We start from the raw sequence: 21,500 nt of genomic DNA, 5'->3' as shown, positions 1-21,500 counted from the left end.
TCCAATTTGTTCAAACAATCCAATAGTTTGCTATGACACTTATTGAACCAAAGGGGTACTAATATAAACCCTAATTACAAAGCCTAACACCCCTCCCTCTCACATGAAGGTTTACAGAACACAGAGAGAGGTGAGAGAAATTTTCTCTGTAGGTTATTACTGAGAGTACTTAGTATTTCCTTTCTTCCTTCCTTTCTCTGGAATATGGGGAGTTTACTGTAGAAATTTTTTGCTTGAGCCAGCTAGAGGAATGTCAATAACCACCTTCCAACAATTTTTAATGTAAATGCTACATGAACCTTATTAATTTTACAGATTAGGAGAGCAAATTAATTTAATCCATTTGCAAGACACACATTTTCCACTCACTCTTGAAAGGGCCTTTTACCCTCAAGGTTTCAGGCTTCCATCTGACCTCTCCTTGAGCACAAACTACTCCTGCTCTTTCTGACGTATTAAGCCTGCAAAATAGGGTATATACTGGTAAAGTACCATGAACAGGAAAATGCCACTTTGGGTTTGAGACCTGATTTTAAAAAATCTTACACATTTGGTGAGTAGATAGAATCTAGATCTTGGAAAACCAATTTTTTATTATTTTGGGTATTTTTTACTGCTGGCGGATGCTTCCAGATCCCTCAGAAACAACCCACACATTCTTTTCACCATAGTGTTTCTCATACAGTGTATGAGGCTGGACATTAGGAAAAAATTCTTCACAGAAAGGGTCATTGGGCACTGGCAGAGGCTGCCCAGGGAGGGGGTTGAGTCACCTTCCCAGGAGGTGTTTAAGGCATGGGTGGATGAGGTGCTAAGGGGAATGGTTTAGTGTTTGATAGGAACGGTTGGACTCAATGATCCGGTGGGTCTCTTCCAACCTGGTTATTCTATGATTCTATGATTCTATGAATTAAGAGTGATTTGAAATTCATTAGCAAATATCCTAACATTATATTTTAATTTTCTGTAATTGTTCCAAAAGATTTCAGGAAAAAAACCTGTTGTGGAGACATGATTACAATCAATGACAACACGTAACTCTGCAAAATTATTTCATAAGCGATAATCACATATTATATATGTTCACCCCTATTACAACCATGTCAACAGTGTATATACATCTGATGTTTAAGCTCAGATCAATGATTAGATCTACTGTTTTTTTTCCTAAAGCTTATATACTGCATGAAGTAATAAAAAGAAATCATGATAGAAGGATATACCCTAGACTCTGTGATCAGATTATGGTCTGAAAACAGAGTCTGCATGATGAGATTCTGACTTGCCCTAGACTCCGTTTTTTTCTGATGTGAGATAAGAAAATATTGGGATTAATCAGGCCCAAGGATTTGAACACTCTGGGTGATTTTATGGTATAATATTGGGGTAGATCTATATAGAATGAAAAAGTTTCTAAAAATTTTCTATCTTTCTTTACTTGTTCACTGCAGGAAATGAGAAGAAAACTGCAAATTTCACACTATAGTGGGAAATGTCTTTTAAAATACTGCAACAGCCATACAAACAAAGCAACGATCAATGTTTCTTGAAAGTCTGTAATGTCCGGGGACTTTTCTCTTTGTTTGAAAATTACAATTATAGTTCACTTTTTTTTTGTTATCTAATTATTTTCTAGTGGTGAAGCCAGAACTGATCAAGTTTCATCTTATTTGTACAGTGAAAATACCATGAGCTTTCTGCAAAGCTCTGAAAAATTAGTTTTATGATTTTATATGAAAGGTCAAAGTTCCTTTAACTCTGTGTAGTACCAAAACCTCTCTGCAACAATCTTTTCACAAGCAGATAAAAATGAGGATTCCCATGGTGTACTGGCAAATTAGCACACAGAGATATTTTACTATGAGTCAGGTATGAAGAAATAGTCTGGAGAATGAGTTAGATAGCAAAAAAAAAAAAAAGAAAAAAAACCCCAAAAACTTACAACTTTGACTGCAGAGTTCTGAACTAACACAGAATGCAACTCCTCGGCCTCACAAACACAAGGGCCTGGAATGAGGTGGGATGAACTCCACCCTAGCAGGTCTTTTACTAACATCTTCCACTTTCAGACAAGCTATTGTGGATGATTATTTCTGCTCCATAATGCCTAGCAGGCCTTACCTAGTGTGCTGGAATTGTAAAACAAATGGGGTTGGCAGGGACCTCAGGGGGATCTCACTAGTCCAAACTCCCATTCCAAGCAGACCCAGCTCCAAAGTCAGCATGGGGCACATGACATATAGTCCCCTAAAAACTCTGGAAATCTCCAAGAACTGATGTGAGAGTTAGGCTACTTGTGTGTTTACAAAATAGAAGTTTTAGTATTAAGGTGGAGGGTCTTGCTGAACTGAACTCACAACACTCCTGCAAAATAAGATTGCACAAGCTATTTTTCACTAAGAAATGCCTGAACAAGTGGTTTGAAGAAATGAAATGTTATCTCCTGCTACCTTTCTAGTACAGTACAAGATATGCTTAGGATGCATGAACTTATAAACAACAGATTGGGTAAAGAAATCTAATATATGAAGCCTAGTAACTGCCTTGTAAGAGCTTTGTGATGGGCTGTAAAGTTGAGGAGAGGGTGGTCTTGCCTTGAAATAAACAGTGTAAAAGGTATTTGTTTTTTAACAAAGGATGAATGTTTTCCTTCTTCCAGAAGGAGTCATTACCACGACTGCAATCACAAACAAACAAGCAAACAAACAAATAAATAAATAAAGCTGCTTCACAAGATGCATGCCTCAGTTTAGCTGTTTGACTTGTGGGTGTTTCTCACACTGAGATCCCACTGTCTTCTAGGGGAGCCTGTGCCAAACCACTCTCTTGGTGCAAATCCTCCTCTTAGTGCAAATCCTCCTCCTCTTGGTGCAAATTTAGTTTAATATTTGAAAGGAATGGTTGGACTCGATGATACGGTGGGTCTTTTCCAACCTGGTGATTCTACGATTCTGTGAAATCCTCTTCCTTGCTGCAGCTTGCTGCCTCACTCCCCTTTCCTGGGCACCTCTCAGAAAAGCCTGGCTCCCCCTCCTCTCTCATGTCCATCAGGGGGTTAAAGACAACACATTCTGCCTCACCTCTTGTCCCAGATCCTTCTCTCCCCTTCAGGCTCTGCAGACCCAGGTCTGTTATAATTATTTTCTCCTTATACATCAGCCATAGTTCATTTCGGTGACCCTCTACTGAACTCTCAAGTTTATCGCTCTCTCTCATGTACATCAGGCACAGTCTCAAGGGCACCCAGTACGGGGACACCGAGCTCTGCATTGTGAATCCCAGGCTCTGCTGATAAATTTCCTTAGGAGAGTAGGCTTATTATTCTTAGCTATATTGCTGATTTATGTCCATTTATTGACAGGAAAAGATTGTAAGGTAATAACAATTCAACTAACATAGTATATGCTAACAATTACCTGACTTTATTAATAAAGAGGCATTATCCTGCAAGCTTTTCTCATCACCTAAATCAATCATTTAAATTTTATTTTCTACATAGCTGCTTCTATTAACCTTATGATTCCAGAACCTGAGTGACTCAATTTTATGTCTTTTTTGAAAGGCATTGACAAAGAACATAACCTAGAAAATTTTGGGGGCTGCTTATAAATAAACACAGCAGACTAAAAATATGGGAAAAATGGCTAACTCAGTAAATATAAAGATAAGCAACAGAATGAGAAGAGGAAAATCATAGGTGCAATGATCAAGTGCTACTATGGAAACAAGTTATTTTTACCACCTTGCCTTTTTGATGTGTAAGCCAAATGTGATTAAGGATACAGGCATTTTCATTACTTCTGTGGAGAAGGGTGTGGTAGATTACCAGAAGGCTATGGTTATAACCTGGGGAGGGGCAGATTTAAGCTAAATATAGGGAGGAATTTCTTCACTATGAGAGTGATGAGGCACTGGAACACGTGTCCCAGGGAAGCTGCGGCTGCCCCATCCCTGAAGGTGTTCAAGGCCAGGTTGGATGGGCCTTGGGCAGCCTGATCCAGTGGAAGGTAACAGAGAACACCTATTGACGAATAAAGCAGGACTCCTAATACTGAGGAAAGAGAACTTCTAATTTTGCTAGCAGGAACATAATTTGAAGATTTTGATCCACTCTAAGAATTGCAGTGACAAAGCAAATATAAACTGATGCAACTTTTCAGGCTTCACAGTTTCTATGCTACTTTCATGGGCTAAAATTCACTGGCTAACGACCAAAATCTTTAAATAAACTAATAAATAAAATATATTGTAAAAATAGAAATAATTGAATTTAAAAGAGGGAAGAAGGAACATGCTTGGTACAGGAAAAAAAACATTCAAGATGATTCAGGTTCCCCTGAATGAGAGATGAACAGACATAAAAAAGAAATACGCAGTATACAACAGCAAATGTGTTCTATGAAATGCTATCATGAAACTCATGACTGTAGCAGCCACAGACAGTGGGAGGATGGGAAATTGAATTTGCAATTCTAAATGAACCAAATGCATATGGAGCAGGAGACAAGGCTCTTCTTTCCATCATGTTAGGAACTATGAAATAAAATGAGGGCAAAATAACCATAATTTTGAAAAGATTGAAATAAAATAAAAACTGAATAAATATGAGAAAAAAAGTGCTACAGGAAGAAAGATGACATTCCATCATAAAAAAGCATTTAACAGTAACAAAGAAACCTAAAATGTTCATGACATGCACAGAGAGATAAAAAAGGAAAAAAATTCTAGAAGTACATTTGCTGTTTGATGAATAAAAAAATCTACTTGGCAAATATTAAGAAGTTTTCTGCCTTTTATTACTAGTTACAAGGAAATCGCTTTTCACTAAAACTTCAAAGTGTGGGAAAGGTACCTGGTTCACTTAAAGACAGAGGGCACATCCCACTTTACAGTTCTTATCATCATCTGGAAGATTTGGTGAGAAGGAGCCAAATACAGATAAGTCACCAAATCAGTTAGTATTTTAAAAAAAAAGGACCTCTGGAGATCATCAAGTCATCTCCCCTAGTTTGGTCAGTGTCAGCTAGAGCGGGCTGCCAAGGACAATGTCCTGTCACATTTGGAACATCTCCACAGACAACCTCCACAGACTGTCTGTAAAACCTGGTCCGGTGTGACTGCCCTCACAGTGGAAAATCATTTCCTCATGTTCAGATTTTTTTTTGTGTTTACCTTGTGCCTAGACCTTCTTGTCTGGTCAGCAGGTCACCAGTACTGAGTAGAGGGGAAGGAACACCTCCTTTAACCTTCTGGCAGCATTCAGCCTAATGCTGTCCAGGAAACTGTTGGTCTTTTTTACTATGAAAGTGCATTGCAGGTCAGCTTTTTGTCCACCAAGACACAGAGGTCAAAGCTGCTTCCTAACTAGTCAGCCACTGTGTACCTGAGGTTATTTGTCCATGAATGCAGGAAGTTGTAGTGCCCATTAGAATCATAGAATCATAGAATCATAGAATCACAAGGTTGGAAGAGACCCAGCGGATCATCAAGTCCAACCATTCCTATCAAACACTAAACCATGCCCCTTAGCACCTCGTCCACCCGTGCCTTAAACACCTCCAGGGAAGGTGACTCAACCACCTCCCTGGGCAGCCTGTTCCAGTTCCCAATGACCCTTTCTGTGAAAAAATTTTTCCTGATATTCAGCCTAAACCTCTCATGGCTGAGCTTGAGGCCATTCCCTCTTGTCCTGTCCCCCGTCACTTGGGAGAAGAGCCCAGCACCCTCCTCTCCACAACCTCCTTTCAGGTAGTTGTAGAGAGCAGTGAGGTCTCCCCTCAGCCTCCTCTTCTCCAGGGTAAACAACCCCAGCTCTCTCAGCCGTTCCTCATAAGGCCTGGTCTCCAGCCCCTTCACCAGTTTCGTTGCTCTTCTCTGGACTCACTTCAGAGCCTCAACATCCTTCTTGTGGTGAGGGGCCCAGAACTGAACACAGGATTCGAGGAGTGGTCTCACTAGTGCCAAGTACAGAGGGAGAATAACCTCCCTGGACCTGCTGGTCACACCGTTTCTGATCCAAGCCAAGATGCCATTGGCCTTCTTGGCCACCTGGGCCACTGCTGGCTCATATTCAGTCGGCTGTCAACCAACATCCCCAGGCTCTTCTCCTCCAGGCACCTTTCAAGCCAGACTTCTCCTAGTCTGTAGCTGCATAGGGTTGTTGTGCCCCAAGTGCAGGACCTGGCATTTGGCATTGTTAAACCTCATGCCATTGGTCTCAGCCCAGCAGTCTAGCCTGTTCAGATCCTGATTGTTGTGCTTCATGAGGTTCCTCTCATTCTGCAGCCTGTCCGGCTCCATTTGAATGGCAGCACAACTCTCTAGTATACCAGTCCCTCCTCCCAGTCTGGTATCCTCTGTGAACTTGCTGAGGGTGTGCTCTAACCCCTTGACCAGATCATTAGTGAAGATGTTGAGCAGTACTGGATCCCCGCTGTTGACCCCTGGGGTATACTGCTAACCAACTGCCTCTACCTTGACTTTGTGCTACTCATCACAAATGTCAGGATGTGGTCGTTTAGGCAATTTTTAATCCACCTCACTGTCCTCTTGTCTAATGGTACTTTATCCGAGTAATTGTGGTGATGTTATGGGAGACAATGTTAATAGCTTTACTAAAGTTGAGGTAAACAAAATCCACTGCTCTCTCCACATCCACCAGTGTAGTCACCTCATTGCAGAAGACAGTTGTAGGAGTGGGAGGCGGACCCCAAATAACGATGGAATCTCAATATGAGTAAAGTCGTTCTCCTTTATTTTCACACACAACACTCCTTATATATTTATTCTAGCAGAGCATGTGCTAATAAACAACTTACAATTGGTCCTACTGTGCTGTCCACCTGCCTTAAGTAGTTACAAGATTGGTTAAAAGATGTTAAGCACGCTAAGGGGGCTGATACAATGGTCTTGACTAGGGACTTCCCAGCGCTGAGTTCCGTGCTTTTGTTATGCACTTTCTTCTATCAACATACCAAGGTCAGCTTAAAGGGGAACGCCAGGCTTAATCACAAGTGTTGAACCCTGGATTGTTCATTGCTATCAAATCATGTCCTCGGTTGTCGAGCCATCCTTCCACAGGCAGTGAGTCTGGTCAAGCACGATTTGCCCTTTGTAAGTCCATATTGACTGTTCACCTTAACTTTTTTGTCCTTCATTGTTTGGAAGTAATTTCCAGGAGGAGTTTCTCCATCCGTTTCCCAGAGACTGAGGTGAGCCTGAGTGGCCTGTAGTTCCTCAGATCTTCCTTCTTAACATTTGCCTTCCCTGGAGGTGTTTAAGACATGGATGGACGAGGCCCTGAGGGACATGGTTTAGTGTTTGATAGGAATGGTTGGACTTGATGATCCAGTAGGTCTCTTCCAACCTGGTGATTCTATGATTCTTGAAGACAGGAGTGATATTTACTCTCTTCCAGTCTTCCGGAACCTGTACAAGAAACTAAGAACTTTCAAAACCACTTGAGACTTGTCTCAGAGCAGCAGCCTCGTACCAGAGAACTCCTGCAGGGTACAACCTGTCAGGCCCCAGCTTAGGCATGTTTAGTTTGTTTAAGTGCATGCTCAAATTGATCCACCTCTACCACGTGTATGTCTTCCTTGCTCTAAGCTTTCCCTCCTGTCTTAGGAGCCTGGGATATATAGAGATATATTTTTAAATATATCATTAAAGAAGTAACACCCCTGAACAATTTCTTACTTTATCACAGTCATTTGAGCTGACTCATTTCATTGTAATTGTGTATGATGCGAACCAGCAATCAATGGTTGGAACAGCTTCAAGGATCTGTGTTTGCTTAGCCTGCAGAAGAGAAAGCTCATCATTCAGTCATTCTCAGACTTTCAAAGACCTGTTAGATTTCACTGGATTTGTATATTTTGCTATGTCTCACTAGCATTTTAAGGGAAACATTCATAAACCTAAACCAGCCCATCTGCACTGAAAGTAATATGAGCGATGAAAACTCAGGAGAGATACTTTATTTTAAGGTAAAACAAACTAGTTACAAAATGTCTTTAATTTGTAGATAATGGAGCATTGTTGAAGCAAAGTCATGCTTCAACAGCTGATCAACTGAGCTTCGAAATTCTGGATTTCAGGTGAGTCCTGTCCATAACCCTGTGGGTGAAGGAAAATTAAGGCTAATACCAGTCTTGTAAAAACAAGAGATTTCAAACAATTTAAAAGATTTTTTGCTCTGAGTTTTTAATAAATTTAGTCTTTAATAAAGTTTTTAATATTTCTCTTTTCTTTTTCTGCTAATTCATGTCAATACTAAGATATTATTTTGTCTGGGTTTGACATAGTGATGTAAAATAAAAGAGACCAGAGAATCTGCCAGACGACCATTGAATTTACAGCTTAGAGCTGAGATAAGACTGTCTACTCAAAATGAAATGTACAGATTACGTTTCAATGCTTCACTGCTTCTGTAGATAAGAGGGTTCATTTAGCTTTTTCCTATCTCATGTTAATGTCCATTTTTCAGTTTCGCTAAAGGCCAGTCCAGCCGTAATATAACATTTTTGAAACAGACCGGCTGGATTCTTTTGAGTTACTACTACCCAAAGTAGTGTAAATCCAGAGACCTGCAGTATTAATGTCTATGCTTGAACAAAGTCTTCTACAGCTTCTGAAAAGAACCGTAGGCTGTTTAATACTTTGGGGCTCAACATTTCTTCCATTCCCTTACAGTTTTCTTTCATTTAGTTTTCATTTTCCTTCCTTGCAATTTCCATTCAGTATTTTACCTTCCATGTACATTAAACCACAGCTTCCTTTCTCACTGCTATAACAGCTTGGCAATAGCTATGTATAGTTTGCTTTTTATCTTCTTACGGGGAAAATGAAAAGAAATGGGATGGAAATCATATTATTTACTTTCAAAGCCTTGGAGATACACTTAATATTGTGAAACATAATGAAAAATACTGAGGACAGTTCACATATTTGTTCAGCAGCTAGACATTCATTAACTTAGATAGTTCTTGTCTGTTTATAAAGTGAAGTAACCAAGGACTAAAATGAAGTGAGCTGCACAGTTTTAGTAAAATTAGTACTTCCTTAAATTTAAGTCCCAGTGTCAGAGTAGCTCTACGAAACACTTTAAACGCATTCAAGTAAGTTTACCATGAAGAAACTTTAAACATCACATATTTCAAAATACAGAATTATAAAAGGAAATTCTAAAAAAAAAAAAAAAAAGGGGGAGGAGAAAATAATCCAACAACAGCAACCAAGATACAAAGACATAAAAATATCTAAACAACAGACAATACTTCTGTCACATAAGAAATCCACCTAAGTTAATGTCAAGCTTAGAGCCTTTTCTAGCAAAATATAGAACATAACATTTCCTAGAAAGATGGGGAAAAATAGCATGATCAAAGGCCTTTTTCTGAATAGATGTTCATCTGAGATATGTCCTTGGATCCTAGTCTTCATTTACAAACAGGTTACTTGAATAGCTGCTTTTGCACTTGTAGTTTTCTGGTTAGAGTGAACCACCACATTTCTTACCTGATTCCAAAATGATGTAAAAAATGGACTGAACTACAATAGAAAAGTAATCGTTGAGTCTTACTGCAGAAAAGGGATATATTTTGTTAAATAAATAGGGGCCACAAAACATTAACAAGAGCCTGTTCCTTTCCCTTTGTTTCACCAGTCAGCTCGGAAAGGAGTCACCTAAGAAGAGACCAGCATAATATCACATGCTGCTGGACTGGATAACTGAAATAGCTGTACCTTTCCTCAGTTAACAGTGCCCATTCCTAAAACTTTTTATTTGATTAAATTCCTGTTTCTTCAGTCATTGCTATAGTAGGTCCACAGATATAAAATCTGTTTCTGAACTGTTCTTTTGCTAACTTGACCTTTTAAAATATGGAACATTTTGGATATGCTTTCATTTATAGCTGTGGCTGTACCACAATGTGATATTTAAGTTGAATATGACAGTTTTACTATGTCTCCTTCTGTCTAGGAGTAGAGTTTATGGACACAGAAGAACAACTAATAAAAACCGCATAATAAAAGAAAAACAAAACTGGGCCACTTTGTCATTGAGATGTGCGAAATTGCTTGAGACAGATACTTTAAAAGACAAAACTGAACAATTAAGAGTTTTAGAGTGAACCATTCTCATGCTCCAGGCACATTGTTTTCTTGAAAGTCTCCCTAATTCCGAACCAATTTACAGATATATAGTATTTTCTCCATCTTCACAGCCACCAAGTAAATCCCTTCATGTTTTTGAATTATTGCTCAAAGGTTCTCCATTGTTGCATGAACAATCACAGAAAATTTATAAGTTATCTGTGTAGACTGAAATCTAAATGCCATTTGCAAACAGAAAACTCAAGTCTCAGTAAAGATAATAACTGTAATGAATACTCCTAAAACACTTATGCAATTTTCCAAAGCTAATCCCACTGACTGAAAGTAAAGCATGGATTTAAAGATTTATAATACTAATTTTAAAAATAAGCACAAAAGGTGAAACCCGCATAAGCTGCTATAGACCTCTATATTTGAGATCAAGAAATATTTTTATAATAGTAGTTTTATTTTAACATAAATGAATACTTGTTGTAAAATTATTTCAGAATTAAATAGCAGTGACCTGTCGCTGTTACTTGTTAGTGAATGCCTTTTTATTACGAATGAGAGATACTTTCTTAAATAATGGATAAGAATGCAGAACACTTCTATTATGTATTTTATGCATTTCTTTACAGACAGCTCAATCGCAACTGTACAAGACTCAATGTATTTCCTAAGTGATACAATTTTGACGAGAGAATTCATAAAACTGGAAACAGAAAGAGTTCAGATCAGCCATGCTGCACCAAATCCATAATTACACATTATGGTAAACATTTAGGGTTTTCCCCAATACAAACTTATTCCCTATTCTGATGGCTTTTAGACTTTTTCTTTAAACAAAATTCTAGTTATTCTATAAACTGCACATTATTGCTCACCAAATATAAGAAACAGCAGTAAATTAAAGGAAATAGATTGTAAGTAATTTTCAAACAATTAAATCAAGAACTGCCAAGCAATTTTTGTTCTTGCTGCTAAGAGGAGTACCAATTATTTGTTGATGGCAGATTATTAGGTCAAAATTTTGTATTATTAATCTATACTACCACATTTTTTGGCAGCTAAACTTTAATCTGTTAAAGAGCCGTTTTTTTTCAGGATAAGTAAAGTGTTTAGGTGGAATGAGGAAATCAGGGAATACATGATACCTGTGCAATAACCGTGTATATGTCCTGATGGGGATTTCAGGGTATGTCCTCCTGTGTCTAAGTAGTTTGCTTTGTCAGGGAAAGGAACATCAAAGAATAAAAGGTAGAGGTGCAATGACTAGAATTTAAAAATGTGTATGTTTTTATGTAACTCTTTCTTTCAGCAGTACTTTTTCCCTTCTGAAAGTAAGTGTCTCCAAAAGGTACCATCAGACATACAAGGATGGTTAAAATCATTAAGATTGGGGGCTGTGAGATGAATCAGGGACTAGACTAAACTGAAAACTAAAATGGTGATACATTTGACTTAGGTCTGGGACGACAGAGAAGTTGAGCAACACCAGAATATCATGAAAAAAACAAGATCAGTAGAAATTAGACTAATAAGATTTTTACTGTTCAGAAAATATCTTATTGTAACTGCTATATGGAAATCACAGATGCATTGTTCAGAATGAAAGCTTATTTCTGCCTCAAACCTGTTAGGCTGTCATTGTAGCAAATCAGAGAAATTGTAGTTTTGTATTCAGAATAACACTTTACTACTTTGACAGATGAACACTGTGTCCTCGGAAAAACACGCTGAAATTTCACCATGAAGGAAAAGGTCTTGAAAATGCTGCCCTAAGAAATGTTTTTTTAAGTGAAACATGGCCACATTTGCAAAGCCTTAGTGACAGCTCCTGGCCATTGGCTGTATGCCCACCACATTACTCATTTGCACCCGACAGCGACTGATACAGGTTGTCATCACTCAGATCTCTTGCCCTCGGGGCTTATGTTAAAACTATTTATGGCGAGCAATTTCAATTAAGTGAATGAAGAACAGGTAACTGGAATAAATCTCTTCCTGAACAACAGATCTTGCATTGCATAACGATGTGTCACAACTTCATTTTTAAGCAGGAGAGACTTCTATATGCAATTAAGCTTGGAATCTAAATTGAATATGTATTGACATCAACAGATTTTATCTAAGCATTCATAAGTAAATCAGAACTACAAATACGACAGAATAATCCATGTGCTTTGTTCTTTTTGCTGTAGAACAAAACTGCAAACATTTTTAAACATTAAATCAGAATAGAACTCAGTTTTGTTAGAAGAAAAACAAAAGAAACTATATAGGAGAATATCATGAAGAACTGTTTATATTATTAATAATGCAACTGCTAAAGGCTTAGGAAGGTGGGAGGTGAATGAAAGAAACATTATATCAGGAAAGCAGCAGGGGAGGTAGAGGATGGGTCATTATCCCTGCCAGCACAACTGCGGCAAGATTGTCAGGAATTTTGTCTTATTGACAGCTTCTAACTTTTCCACCCTTACAAAGAATTTCAACAATACCTACATTTCCATCCCATGGACTATCTATTTTATCTCAGTTACTCAGTTTTTGTATTTCTGTCTCATTATGCTGCTCTGAAAACAACTGATTGATTTTATCTTTGCATGTCACCCTGATTTTAAGGCTTGTGATAATGTGATCACCACCAAACAGGGGTCTGGTTCAGGTACTGTTAAATACAGTGAAAGAACTTATTGTAAAAGATCTCTTCTTTTTTTCAGACCTCATCACTATTGAAAATCATTTAAAGTCACATTAACAAAATCATTTTTCTTCTTATCTTCCAATTAAGGCAAGAAAATACAGTGCAGTACTCTCAGACACTCACTGAAATCACGACTGCTTTATGTGCTGAAGAGAACGCACCTGTTTGACAGTGCTCTGTGTTGATGATGCCATTTCACTCATCTGCTGGATAGCTGGACATGTCTTGAATGTGTATTCTTGCTGTCTGCCGCATTCAAATACTCAATTGTAATTTCTGACCAAAGCCAAAACAGAATCTACTTGTTCAAAACCAGTGACTCTTTTAGGAAGTATATTAAGAAAAGGAATAAGTTGTTCACATAAGTCTTAAACAGTATCTGAAAGGCCCAGATGGGTGCAAATAATCTAAACTGAGAAATAATTTGTTACTTGAAGGCACAAGTGTAAAAGCAACATACTGCGAGATGCTCACACTTGTAGGACTGCTGCGCTAATCGAATATTCTGTTTTTACAGCCCCATAAATGAACAATCAGGACTAAAGGTCTGACTCACATCTGAAATACTTTCCCTTGCAGGCTGCAGGCTGCCCAGCTGGAGGCTGCCCTTCAGGAGGGAAGTTTGTGACTTTGCAAGAATGAGATTTTTCATTATGCTCATTGAAGTGTAATGCCATTAAGACAAGTTTAATACGTTCATTTCAACTGCCTGGTGGTTTTATATAAGAAATAGTGTAGTTACATTGTGGAAGGGTTAGTTTCTTTTTCTAACTCCAGTTCACAGAATTGGAATGATATTTATATCACAGGTGTCTTTATTATTTTCCATTTAATTTCAAATTTTTAAAATAACTATTAGAATCCACGTTACATGATCGTGATTATAATTACTTGACCTCAGTTGTCCATTGGGCAAAAGTTTTATTAGAAGGGGCACACAAGGGAACTATGTCACCAGAATCACAGCCAGGTAGTTTGGCTAAAAAGCCCAAATTGCACTCAGGTTACTATTTACAACCAGGCCAAACAAAAGTATCTGAAGTGGAAATCTAGAGCAAAGTTTAATCTGCTTTGCCTGGATCTATACCAAGATGTCCCTGGAACTGCAGAGCATTCTGCTCTGAAAGAAATAGTATTCTGTGCCTTACCCAGAAGCCATCAAGATTTAATACATTGCACTTCGCAATGAACATAGGAAAGATATAATTTTGTTTTTCTATAAAAAACCAAGCAGCTTATTTGTTGTGAAACACCTCTTCTCATTCTACAAACACCCTCAAACAAAGTGGTACCTGGCACTGGAACCTACATCACTCTTTGTACCATACTGAATGATGTAACATTTATTAGGAAAGTTACCGAGGAGTCTTCCTCAAGATCTGTCAGATCTGCTTAGCTGTCCGACCGCTCTTCCACTGCCTGGGTGGTTGTCCTCTGCTCTTTACATATCAACTTGTGAGCTAGCTGTTCCCACAAGCTTTGTTTCACAGGAGAATAAGCAATGTACATCCTGAAAATTATTTTAAATAAAACTTTTAATTTTTATTTCCTTCTCACATTCAATTAAACAGTGTATCAGGTCATCACAGGTTTTCTGAAAACCAGGAACAGCTACATTATATGTCTGTATGTAAGCCCACCACATAAACAGACATAGTTCAGCAATGCGTACTGGGATCTGGATTGGTAGAAGAGAGTGCATTTTAGAATTTAATGGGAGAAGAGAAACTGCAGTAAGATGGGCTCAAGGAAAAAACATCACATTAGAGATTGCCTTAAGTGATTTTTAAATGATTTCCTAGTACGCTTTCTCACAGGCAATGTCAAGTAATAAGGTATTTAAACATTATTGTTGTCTTTCTTAAGAGCCCCCTTGATTTTAGTTATTCATTATTACCACTATCTTTTCTTGACATACCATAAATCATGTTTTCTGCCTACTGGTAGACCTTACTGTACAGAGCAATCCGGGCGCTAATTTTAGCTAAGTGGACACTTTTCAATTGCATTTAACTGCTCACTGTTTGGTGGAAATGATGTTATCTACACAAAAGTTTTGAATGTTGTTTCTTTACTGCATCACTTTTGAGTTTTTTATATTCACAGATACTTTATGCTTATTTAAAAAAGCAGCACTGAGTTGCCTGTAGACTTTTAGAATTATAGCTGCCACCTATTTGTACCTATAGGTACCTAAATATTGTTGAAAAGATCTTATCTAGAAAAGCTAATGGCAACATTTCCCTTTAAATGGTTAGTGGAGAATGTTTCCTCTTAACAATGTGTGCAGTAATGCTTGTCCTGGCTGTGCTGTCCTGTTAGGTGCAGATCATAAATCATTGCAAAATTACTGACAGGCTGTATCACTAACATGCTGTACCCTGTTCTGGGACTTAATTATATCAGCATCCGATGGCGATGCCGTCGAAAGGGGTTTGTCAGCATTTTCAGTACACATCTGTTTTCTTCCAAGGTGGATGAAAACATAATATGTCAGTAATTTCAGAATTGTATCTACTCGAACAGACACAAAAGTTGTCAGACAGGATTTGGTTTTACTCATCTAAAATGTGTTCTAGTTTTAGTTATTTATTTTTTCCAATAGGGATTGTGGATAGTACAGAAGGTTGTGTGCGTTATTAAAAGTTCCTATAAAAAAATTGCTCGGTAATTTTCACTTATTTAATTCCTAATTATAGGTAAGATAAACAGCTGTTGAATAATGAAGTGTTCAATATATACAATGTAGACACAAAAGTGCTCTAGGGCGGAAAAGGAAAAGTTATTAAAAATAATTACTTGCAAGATATGCCTTCTGGGATCTTAGTAAGTGAAATGATATTGTGAATTTTTTTAGAGACATTTTCTGCCTTTAAGAAAGCTGTGAGAAAGCCAGGAGTCTTTACAGCAACACACGGTAACACAGACCATTTTACTTGCATGTTTGCACATCAGGCTTTAATTCATTTTGGATTTCTCACCTGGTAATTTTTTTCAGTTTGAGGAATCTACATTCATATAATATATACTGTAAGTGGTTCTAGTTCTAGCAATTAGTATTTCAATTTTAACTGTGATGAAAAACTTTAGCTATTTCCATGCTGGTTCAATTTTTCAAAATGAGACAGTAGTTACAGAAAAGAGGATGGATTAAATCAGGTAGCAGAGATTACTTTATTGGTAAAATACCAAATTAATCAATGAGAATCACACTTTGACAGATGAAAACAGCACTGATGGTGGTGAATACTAATTATTAGGTGTTGGTTGTCCAGGGAAAGTGTCACTTATGGCATCAGCAATAATAAAAGGAATCATATGTTGGACATTTATCTGCCATTTCATTCTGTGGGATAAAGTCAATTAAAGCACTGAAACAGTTGGCTGCTGGCTCAGGCTAAGATCCATCTGGAGCACTCTGGCTAACGTGGTTTTGTACCTGGCATATAGTCCAAATTCAATTTAACAAGAAAATCCCCTCAGCACATTTGATAAAATCACCTCTCCCATCTTCCTCAATCAACTTGCCTCATGTGCAACTCTGCACTATTTTTCTTTCTATATACTTTGGACTATTAATACACATTCTTTCTTCAAAATTGGCACACTGTACTAATGAATATATTTCTGATGACTTTCCTATATTGTACCTATTTCTGTCAGAGCCCTGTCATTGATGCTTTTGGTCTCAGTGATGTCTTCGCAAGCTGTAATGCTGTAGTCACAATTCTCGGTCCATTAAAAACTCATTTTATGAAAAAGAACATGAGTTGCCTACACAGTTATGTTAACAGCTCTTGTTTCTTGCTGTCGAGTATGGAATTCCTTCCCTCCTCAAAAGTAATTACACTAAAGCAAATTATCAAGAGCCTTTGGAGAAGGAACTGTGTGTCAGGCTCTCCCTTACCTCCCCTTTCTACTCAGAAGAATTTCCATACTTCTTTCCTATCTATTTTCTGTTGGCCTGGCTTCCTCTCAGGGATCTTATGTAGGCAAAAGATAAAATATTTTTTTCCATGAGGACACAGCCTCAAAGACCACAATTCTGTTCAAAGTTGAATTGTTGCAAACGTACAGCACTCTGGTTACCCAATATTCCTACACTGACACAGCATTCAAAAGCAGAATTCAGCAAAATAATTCACTTTTTAAAATGATATATATTGATTTAAGTATTTAATTTTAGCCTATGTTAGTCTCATATTTTTTTTAATTTTCTCTTGCAGCTGTATTCACATGTAAGGCAAAGTATTAATTGCAATACTACTATATTAGAGAGATTCGTAGTTGAAAGCCCTAACCTGTTCAGCCAGAGCACTTCATATGCTGACATAAGGAAAGGTAAAACAACTTTTCATAAAGAACTAAACCTTTACAAAGATTTCAACAACACAGGTCTAGCCAGGCTTCCTACAGTTTTCTTCCATGGAGTAAGCAGCATCATAAGGAGGTCTGTAAAACTTTGGCAACACAATGAGGGCACAGCTGAATCCAAACCATGATAAATCCCCAAGGTGTTCATTGCAATGCTTATTATAGCTGTATGCAACATGTCTGAGCAACTGAAAAATCAAATCAAGTCCTTGTGCATCTCAGGGGAAAACAAACATCAAGTGCAGCCCATAAAGGGTAACTACACAGAGAAGCATCATAGTCTGCACTCAGAACACCATTCGGGCTTCATAAAAAAATCACAAAATCACGTATTTTTCTCTTTCTCAGGAAATTGTCAACTCACAAAAGGGTGACGTTATATGTAGAAAAAAATTCTCCAAACAATTCATGACTGGACATTGTGTTACAGAAATGACGCACAGGAAGCAAGGAAGAGTCTTCCTGATATGAGTTTGCTTCATAGGAGGAAATACGCTCACAGATACTGTGACTTAAGTTCCTAATCCCGGTGTTTTGTTCCAGAAGAAGTTCTATTTCAGTTTAACCAGTTTTGTAAAACAAAGACCAAGTACCTGAGCTCATATTTTTCTTGGACTGAGAGCACTGTGTGAAGATAAGCAAAAAGTGAAATTGAATTACATACTCTACCTTTCTTTCTACTTCCTGCATATTTGAAAAGCACTAACTTCAGTAGTGTTTTGTTGATAACAATAGTCAAAGATTGTCCATGTGGTACTTACACAAACTCAACATTTAGGATGAGCCCAGAGTTTCAAGTGATGAATCCTCCCTCTGGGAAGCCAGGATTTCAAAAGAAATCCGGTTGTCATTTAGTTACATAGGTAGGTGCCAACCTTCCAGAAGTGCTCGGCTCTCAGCAGCAATCACTGCAATTCTGCTAGACAAATTTTCAAAGAGCTTTATAACCTAAACATTACCTCATCTGAATATGCAGGATTAAAACACATTCCACTTGAAATCAGTGGGGATTGCGTCTCTCACTACAAGTGAATCAATCCCACAAAGAGATCTCATCCCTTTAACAGATTATGGATGCTGAACTTTTCAAATATCTCTGCCTTTGGTGCTTTTACCTGAAGGCCCCCAAAAGTTTTACAAACAGCTTTTATAATGATTCTCCATACTAGGAAAAGAATAATAAAAATCAATAATATGGAATAATGGAAGTGTTCGAGCTATGAAATCAACAGAATCCCATAGAATTGTAATTGTAATAGAATCACAGAATCATAGAATCATAGAATAGTTTGGGTTGGAAGGGACCTTAGAGCCCATCTAGTTTCACACCTGCCATGGGCAGGGACACCTCCCACTGGATCAGGGGCTCCAAGCCCCATCCAACCTGGCCTTGAACTCCTCCAGGGATGGGGCAGCTGCAGCTTCCCTGGGCAACCTGGGCCAGTGCCTCACTGCTCTTATCGTGAAGAAATTCCTCCTTCTGTCTAGTCTAAATTTGCCCCTCTCAAGTTTATACCCATTGCTCCTCATCCTATCATTACAAGCCTTTATGAACAGTCCCTCAAGGGGTTAGTAGTGCCATCACAGTGATTGAGGACAGAAAAATATGTTTTTTCAGAACAAAAAGGGATATCACTGTTTCCGAGTTGCAAGTGGAATTTCAGCAGGGAGTAACAGATTAGCTGCAGAGTCTGTATTCCTGGCAGTGTGCAAGCACTGATAGCCATAGTCCCGCATGCTAGCATTAAGCATGTTTCCTTTCAGCAGCATCAAAGACTACTCAATCTATTTCCTTTAGGACTTAATTGCAAGAGACCAGGATCTAGAACAAACTCCTCAAAATACTAATGACTTCTTTATGCTGGCACGCATATTTCTTTTCTTGAAATAAGGCTTGAAGGAGCTCCACTGAACCCTGAACCTAATTAACAAGTCAGTCTGTCCCCGCCCCACCAATGCATTCAGTAAAGGAATAATCATGTAATGCACTGAACAACTAAACAGCTTATGCAAAGCTGTTCTGTGGGCGAACACCAGGAATGGACCTGAGCCAGCACCCATGGCCCTATTATAACTGATACTTATTTTAACTGCTCCTAGTCCATGCTGCTTCAGTCCAGTTTCTATAAGTCTGTTTTAAATCATCCACTCTGGTATTTTAAATAAGGACTAAACCTCAGGCAAATGGCAATCTTGATGACCAATTACAGAAGAAATCTATCGCATGTCACAAGTGGAAAAGACCATGAAGCAAGTACAGCCTATATCAGCGCACCAAACTTCTTACAGCAGGACACAGCTTTCGTTACATTAGTAAATCACTGGGGATTTTCCTCTTTCTACCAAACATAATTTGTGAATGAAAAACATTTGTACGGTTATTTGTGTGTACCAGAACTTTATGGCTTGAGTTTCATTATTTCATTAAACAGCATGTCATTAATTACCACTGGCACGTTTCTCCCATATACAGTAGCTGGAGCTGTATTTCACAGATGGAAGGCAGTAAATTCTGCATCTAAGAATAAAGAATGCAAATCATAGCTGATGTTATGTTTTTTTCAGAGTGTTACAATGTACACAAGACCATTATGCTGCCTTATGTTGTGTAGCATAACGCTAGCAATTTACCTTCATTTGCATCTCACTACAAATCTTCTGCTAACAGGCAAGGTCAAAAGAACTCCCTAGGGAACAAGTCCAGGAGAAGAATGTTTCTTCCTAACTTTATGGCAAATCACAGCTGCCTTACACTGCAAAACCTCTAGTGCGGGGTTTGGCTGGGGCAGAGTTAATTTTCTTCACAGTAGCTGGTATGGGGCTGTGCTTTGGATTTGTGATGCAAACAGTGTTGGTATCACAGGGATGTTTCAGTTACTGCTGAGCGGTGTTCACACAGTGCGAAGGACTTTTCTAGCCCTCACCAGTGAGTGGGAGGGCACCCAGGAACAACCAGCCACTGACAGTGATAAGGATCTACTCGGTGCTCCGAGAAGGTGCCAGTTGGGAATTCTTGCTAGACATCTGCCTTACAAATTCCCGCATTTCACGGACAATGCTTTGGGAGGATGATGCAAAATATGCAGTCACTCAAAATAAAGGCAAGGGCTCTTGCGATCTATGCTCACTCTGGTGGGGACCTGCATCTTCTGGGGCTGTGTGTCTGGCCATGCTTTTCCACCTCCTTCCCTCCCAGCATGGAGTGTGTGTGTGTGGGGGGTGGATAATAGGGGTTCCAACAGCTGGGAAGCCTCCATCTTTTCATCTTTAGCCAGCCTAACATTTCTCAGGTCCTCGGCAGGCCATGATATTTGTTGGGCCCTTGTTGCACCTGCCACAGGGTACAACAAGAAGGTGGGAGGGGACACAGCTGGGAGAGCTGATCCCAACTGACCACAAGGATATGCTGTCCTACAGAATATCATACTCAGCCTGTAAAACTGGGGGAAGAAAAAGGATGAGGGGACATTTGTAGTGATGGTGTTTTGATTTGTTATGTGCGATGGGAGCCCTGCTGTCCAGTGGTTGGCTGAACATCTGTCTATTGATGAGAGGCAGTGAACGAATTTCTTGTTTTGCTTTGCCTGCGTGTGTGGCTTTGCACTACCTGTTAAATTGTCTTTATCTCAATGCACGAGTTTTTTCTCTTTGATTCTTCTGATTCTCTCCTCTATACCACCAGGGGGTCGGAGGATAAGCAAGCAACTAAGTGGTGCTTCATTACTGACTAGATTTAAAGCACAACTGCATTCAATGTAAATCAAGTTTAGAATACATACAGTACAATCCAGAAGATGTTCTCAAGCTCTGCAAACAATGAATATATTATAACACAGCGCAATTAGTATTTACATTTAAAATTTCCATAGATATGTGAGGAAAAGGTGACAGTAAATACTCAGCATTAAGAAATGAGAGAAACCTTATCAGATGGTTGTGAAAATCTTGTTAGATGGAAATCATTATTCAAATACATATGTAAAACTTTGGATTAGACCTGCTTGTTCTTGTCCCTGTTTTGGGTCCAGTCTCGCAAAATTTGCTTAGCACAGCTGTGAAAGACTGCTCTTATGTTTCATTAATCCTGGTTTTAGTTTAAACAGTGGCACAACCTACAGGATTATTATGTAGTTAGGTTGCTCCACCCTGGTCTTAAATTTTCCACAAAGCCCTTCAATTTATTTCCAGGACAAGAAAACAACAGGATTGAGGAAACTAGGGTATTCCTAGCAATTCTAGGACACATCATTACTGAAAAGTATTGAGGCCACTATTATAAACTATATACTAAAACGGAGAGCAAGGTCTTCCAATTTAT

The sequence above is a fragment of the Phaenicophaeus curvirostris genome, chromosome 8 (assembly GCF_032191515.1).
Source record: "Phaenicophaeus curvirostris isolate KB17595 chromosome 8, BPBGC_Pcur_1.0, whole genome shotgun sequence".
NCBI classification, from domain to species: Eukaryota; Metazoa; Chordata; class Aves; order Cuculiformes; family Cuculidae; genus Phaenicophaeus; species Phaenicophaeus curvirostris.
This window is presented reverse-complemented; position numbering follows the sequence as displayed.